The sequence below is a fragment of the Lygodium microphyllum genome, chromosome 7 (assembly GCF_053477565.2).
Source record: "Lygodium microphyllum isolate KBCC chromosome 7, Lygodium_microphyllum_v1.1.10, whole genome shotgun sequence".
Classification (NCBI taxonomy): domain Eukaryota; kingdom Viridiplantae; phylum Streptophyta; class Polypodiopsida; order Schizaeales; family Lygodiaceae; genus Lygodium; species Lygodium microphyllum.
In genome coordinates this window covers 141,223,414-141,230,535 of record NC_141141.1, presented here as the reverse complement: position 1 = coordinate 141,230,535, position 7,122 = coordinate 141,223,414, and positions in this window count along the sequence as shown.

The window sequence follows — 7,122 nt, the reverse complement described above, 5'->3', positions numbered from 1 at the left end:
AGGGTCATGGCTATCAATAGAAATGCATGTATCACCCTATATGGGCCATTAGGGTATTCAATCTACTTTAACTACTTGCAAATAATTTTTTATTAGCCTAATTCAAAACATGATGTAGCTTAATTTATATCTAAATACATTATCCATCAAAGAGTTAAATGCCATAATGGTAAAACATTTGGTTTACTCATGCCTTTATACATTCCTACTAGTTAGTGAAAACAAGTTTCTATGGATTTCATCACCAGATTGCTAATTACTTCATCCCATAATAATAGGAGTAGTAATATTTTAATGTATTTAACAAAAAATCCTATTTTATTCCATGTAAGAAGACTTTAACTACCACTATAATCACCAAGATTTTTATTAGCATTATGTTTTTACACCATGGTTTTTCCAATTTTCTTCTATCTATATGTGATCGTTGCTCCTATAATCATTTTTGGGTTTGTTTACTCAAGAGTTGAGGTTCTAAAATGGACTTCACTTCTGCTTTACATCATGAAAGTAATAATAGCTCTATCCTAGATCTACTTTGATCTTACAGGATCAATCAACCCAATAGTTGGGAGCAACATTTGCCTACTATCTTACAATTTGCTCATAATAATGCACCTCACTATACTGCTAGCTAAGTATCTTTTTAGATAGTATGCAACAAGAAATTGTCCATTCCTATGACCACTATCGTTTTTTATATTCTTTCAGTCAATGCTTTAGCTTCTAACCATAATAAGATTCTAACCATAACAATCTCAATTGTGCTATACTATTCAAGCTAATAAGAAATGTCAAGCTATTAAATTTAATGAAAATGATCTAGTATGGTTATGAATAGAAAAGCACCATCTAAAATCTATTGATAGATATCCTCAGGGGGTCACTCATGAATATATGTATATATGACGTGAGTAGGCCGCAAGCGATGCCTGCTGTCAAACCTGTCCTTATTGCTTAGTCTAGCAACCTTCAACCTGTCAATAGCTAGCTGAATATCCTCTGGTCTCCTCTCCAACTGTAGAATCTGAAGAGCTAAGAGCTCTTCTCTCGTCAAATCCTCCTGCCAAGGTAAAACTGACCAAGTCAAAGCACAAGTCTCAGTCGGCATAACAGGTTTCTGACCATACATCAACTCTGTAGGCATATATCATGTGGTAACACTATGAGTCGTACGATCAGCCCACAAAGCAAATGGTAGAAGTCTCGGCCATTCTCCAATCTGTCCTCTGTATGCTTTGGCTAATGCTTTCACTATCGGTGAATGCCCTCTTTCACTCTTCCCATTTCCCTCTAGATTATATGCTGTAGTTAGAGCCAACTTGATTCCTAGCTGAGAGAAAAACTCCCTAGCTTCATCTGCATCCAATTCACCACGATCCGCAGTGATCTTACCCACACAACCATACCTGCAGAAAATTTCCTCCAATAAGAACTTACACACTGCACTAGTGGTCTTCGTTCTCAAAGATCTGCCCTCAACATGATTGGTAAGATCCTCTCTAGCCAAAACAATGTATCTCATCTGCCATAGACCCATAGGCATGGTAACCAAGTCAACTACCCACTTATAATGAATGCATAGCAGATAGGTCGGATGAAGCTCATCTTGATGACGCACTACCGAATACATCTGGCAGTCTCTGCAAGCCTCAACAAAGTGAGAAACATCTCTATACATGCCTTTCCACCAATATTTCTCCTTGATTTTCTCATAAGTAGCCCACACTCCTCTACGACCAACCCAAGGACTCTCATGAAACTCCCTCATCACCTGTAATTGTGTCTCTCTATCGCAGACAACCCGCAAAGATAATCCGCCTCTTTTCTTCGAATGCTTCCAAAGAAATCCGTCCTTGAGAAAATAACCATAGGCTTTCCTTTTGATCTTCTTGAACTCTTCATCTGTCCATTCATCTCTTTTGCTTAGTATACTAAGGTACCTGCCAATCTGCAACCAATCTCCAACATAGAGTTCTTCTATGAAAGCCACAATATCATAGACATGACAAACATGATCAACCATAGTGGCTGAAATTTCTACATCATCCTCTTCTGCAAGTAGAGTCTCCTCATCATCATATCTGGCTCTAGACAACATATCTGCCACTGGATTATCCTTACCTGCTATGTGTTTAAATTCCGAATTTAATGACTTGATGTATGCAATCCATCTCAGCAATAGCTATATCCGGAGTAGAGCAACTCATAATCATACCAATCAATGGCAAGCAATCTGTCTCTACCACAACTGAAGCTCCAATAAAGTACTCCTTGTCACATTTGAGAGCTGTGACAATCCCCAGTAGCTCCCTCTTGATTTGTGGATATCTCCTCTGTCTCTCGTTTAGGACTTTCGCCCCAAACCGAATAGCATACCTATTTCCATCTGCATCATCTTGGCCCGCAGCCCAACCTATGCCAATTGGACTAGTGTCAACTGTCAATACAATAGGCCTTTCACAATTATAATCCACTTTCCTGAGAGTAGGAGCATTCTATAATAACTTCTTCAATTTCCACATAGCTCTAGTGTGGCTCTCATCCCAATAGAATTTCTGCCCCTTTCGAAGCAGCTGATATAAACAATCTGCTATGTGTGCAAAATGAGGTATCCAAATCATATAAAACACACAAGCTCCAATGAATCTCCGTACCTCTGAAGTGGTAGAACAATAATCCGCAATCTTGCCTATAGAATTCACCTTATCTGGTGAGGGTTTCCTGCCATAATATCCACTTATATGTCCAACAATGAGAACCTCATTCACTCCAAAACAGATTTTTTCCCTGAAAGTGTCAAGTTCACTTCTTCTAACCTGGCCAAAATCTTCTCACATGCTGAAATATGATCAGCCACAAAGTATCTGCATCCCTGCTCATTTAGACTCTCATTCTTTTCTTCTTCTGCACATCCCTTAAATGGCACATCATCCAAGAAAGGCATGGTAAGCTGAGGTATGTAATCACGAAGGACCTTATGCATGGCATTCATCATATGTGCAACAGAATTAGTGGCACCTTGAGGCAAGGTACACATCTTGACAAGCCCAATAGGAGTTCTCATGGTGGTTATGTCCCTGCTTTCCAAAGCCAGCTGAAACTGATCATATCTTGAATACAAATCACCTAAAGAATAGATGGCACGTCCAGCAAATGCTTCTGCAAACTCATCCACAACTGGACCTATACCAACATTCCTGATAGTGACTCTGTTCACTGGCTGCATGTCCTGAATAAATAGGAGAGTACCATTCTTCTTTGGAACTGTAAACTATCTGTTTGAGTATGGTGCAGATGAAGGCTCAAGAATTCCCATCCTGATTTTCTCATTCAATAAATCAATCAGCTTTGGCAGGTGTGCTTTAGGCACTGGAATATGTCGAAGATTCCATGGAATATGAGGAATAGTAAAAATGACCATAGGAGCAACAATATCAGGATTCACACATCCAATCTCATGTGGAAAAAATGTAAATCCCCTTCCATGTCGCTCAAGCATCTCCTGAAAGCATTGCTTCTCTATGGGTAACAAAAAATCACCATTTCCAATTTTCAATTCAGCAAGAGTCTCTGCTGAAAATTTATGTCCAATATACTCCGGTTTCCTCAAAATTGGTTGTTTAGCAGCCCTCTCTATTTGCTGATCACTGTCAGGTGGAAGCGGTACAGCAACCGGCTTCACCTTCTTATCCACAGTTTTGTATTTCGTGTCAACCCTGGCTTCATTATGCTCTTCTGCATTACACAAATCTTGCTGTAAATCAGCAATTCTGCACTTCAATGGCTGAATATCCTCAGCCCTCTGCTCTATGGACTGCATAGGAACAACCCTAAACTCTGAATGCTGAAATGTTTCAGCAGTAAACTCTGTTGGCTGAAAGTTTTCAGCCCTCTGTGTCTCTGAAAGCTGATCATAACCAGCTGGAAACTCTGTTTGCTGAATTTCTTCAGCACTCAACACTCTTTGCTGAGTTACCTCAGCCTCTGACTCAATCTATGACACAAAATCTGCAATTTCATGAAACATGTCCAGGGACTGCACTAATACATTACTGTGACAACTCTGCATATCAGTTTTCAGCATATCTTTCATCTCTTCCATCGTATCTGCACAAATCATACTGTCATACATTCCATCTATGTGCTCATCATCCTCCAAAATTCCTGCATTTTTTAAATTTTTCTCCTTCTTGCATATATACTGCCTGGCAGCTCTAGGCAACCTAGAAGTCTTCTGATAGCTCATCGAACTGTTTGCTGAAATCCCAACAAAATCGGAGGAGAAAACATTGCTGCCAGGAGGCGAGAACTCCAATCTCCTCTGCTCTGTACCACCGTCGTCTCGCGAAACGGCAGTACCTAATGAAAACCCGAATCCCTCACAATGGGCAAAGGTGCATCTCTAAGAGTATCTCTGTTTCTAACATGGTTCACACACATAGTCATAAACTGAACTGCTCTAGTAGAACCATCATCCATTACCTTTGTTTCCATGCGCATCTCTGTGATGAATGGCTGACCAAGAATTATGGGATAAGAGCATGAATCCTGCACAAGGAAATGAAAATCCTCCTCTACGTCACCAATAGAAACCCTGACACTAGGACAGGCAACATACAAATCACCTGCAGTGTTATTGGCAGCTCTCATACACCACCCATGCTCTACATCCATAGGCCATCTGTTACTCTCATAAACTCCACGAACTATGAGATTAATCTCTGAACCATGATCCACCAATGCAACATAAGGCACCTGTTTCTCTCCAATCTTTACCATCGTCTCTGTAGTTGCCCTAGCCCAATGGCTCCGCGAAAAGTGACTACGCGGTATCAAGACAGGCTCATCAATTTCAGCATAATGCATAGGCTGAACCCTCTTCTCTACTTGCAGAAAAACAGAAGCATTTTCAACCATAATCTCATCCTCATCCTCATCCAACTCCCCAATCAAAACTCCCTGTGTATCAGTGGTAGACAATGCATGTCTTTTCCTCTTCAGGACCTCCTGAAACTGATCCTGAAACTCTCCTTTCGAGATGCCCAAAATCTCAGAAATAGTGAAAGTCACCTCACTGCCAAGTATCTTATCATTAAAGATTTTCTTCATGTCCGTAGATGTCTCAATATCGAACATCAATCTAAACCCTGGCTGCTTTCTCTCTCCAGACTCTTGCCTCTTTTCTCTCTTTTGAGCATCTTCCATCTGTCAATCTGGCCCTGGTCTTGAAGACGGTCCTGCAGTAGGTGGAGTAACAAACTCACCCCCTCTAGTCTTCTTAGCTGCACTTGGATTTTCTTCATCCCTCTTACGCTTCTCCTCAACAAGTGCATCTGCTCCCTGAGACTTAGCCAAATAGGCATAAATAGAGTACATGTCAACAGGCGAGTCCCAACCTGTCTCTGATCTGATGCTAGAGCCTGCACTAGTCAAAACAATTTGCTAAATTTTCCCCTTGTTTGCAGTCTCCATAGCATAATTCCATAGCGCTGACTGAGTCTCTGATCCCTTCTCAATCTGGACTCCATATGCAGAAGCATCACCTCTAGCTGTCACATAAGAAGTACACGCAGCCATGTCATCCACTAACTTCTTCATTCCACCTTTACCAAAGTTGGTAGCAAGTGGAGCTCCTGTCTCAGTCAACCAAATCTTACCATCTTGCCCCCAATATACCAAATTCTTCCTCCTTGCATCCTGAAAAGATTCACAATCCCTGCAATGCTGATGGTCCGTACTATCACACCAAATACATCTCCGATCTCTCCTAGGTGCAGTAGGAACACTAGAAGAAGTAGTAGAAGCAATCGAAGCAAACTGCTCTTTCAACTTTCCCACCAACTCCGCTTTAACTGATTCCAGTGTCAAATCTGTTATGCCTTTGATTATGTCATCAAGAGAGGTAGGCACCGATGGAGCGGATGGTTTTGGAGCAGAAGGTGCAGGCATCGGTCGTGGAACAGGAGGAATAGGTGGAGTGGAAACAGTAGGCACTGGCATAGGCCAAGAAAATGGCTGATGAGGAGAAGAAATAATAGGGATAGAAGTAGGCATAGGAGCAGATGATGGTGTAGGTGTCATGGAACCATTCTGTAGGCGAGTCTTCCATATCCTCCTCTTGGTCAAAGTCGAGACTACATCCTGAGCATCCTGCCAATCTGTTTTAAGACCCATAGGCTTCGTGCGATCCTCAAGAAACTCACCCAATTCTTCTTGAAGAGCAGGATCTGTAGCTTGCAAGAAAAGCTCAACTTTTTCAACATCCAATGCTCTTTGTTCAATGGCATCAAGCTGACTATACCTCTCCTCAAATTCTCGAATCAACTCTGAAGCAGCTAGACCTTTGTTTGGCATGTAGACCCACTCTCGGAATGACCGCCGAGTAGCCATACCAAAGTCCTCAAGGAAATATTCTTCTTTCAAGGCCTTCTTAAAATCTTGCCAATGTGTATTTTGAATAAAAAGATCAGTCACTTTCGCCCTCAAAGCGGGTGTGACAAGACGAAGGAAGTACTTACTCATAAGTCCAGCTGGAACTCCAAAAAACCCCATCTTGATCTCATATGTCTTCAAATATGCTAAAATATTACGGCCGTCAAATAGCTTCTTCTCATTCTCAACTGCTTCAATAGCCTTAGTCGCGCTGTTTGCATTCTCCTGCTCCGAATAGAGTTGCCTTTGCTGAGACAACTACTGTTGATGCAATTGTTGCTGCTGCTGCATATAAAATTTTGTCTGCTGATTTTGGAGTTGCATATACATGGACATATTCTGCAAAATCTGCTTTAGATCCTCTGTTGAAGTACTTAACACAGCAGTCATTGATGGAGCTGAAGTAGACGCAACTAGAATTGTAGAAGAGGCTGAAATAGAGGCTGAAGTATCTCCCATCCTGAAATTTCTGCGACGCTTTCACGTCGGGTTCACCAAAGTTGTCGAAGGGTTTCGAAAGCAATGTCGCAACTTCAGAAGTCCTTGATAAATTTCTAGATAGAAGATCAGCAAAGATGCGAAGATGAAAGAATCTTGAAAGACCCTATGTTGGTTGCAAAAAGATTCAAGCTTTCCAATGACTTCATATTTAACACCTCCCAAAGTTGACTAATAGAATTCTGAGCA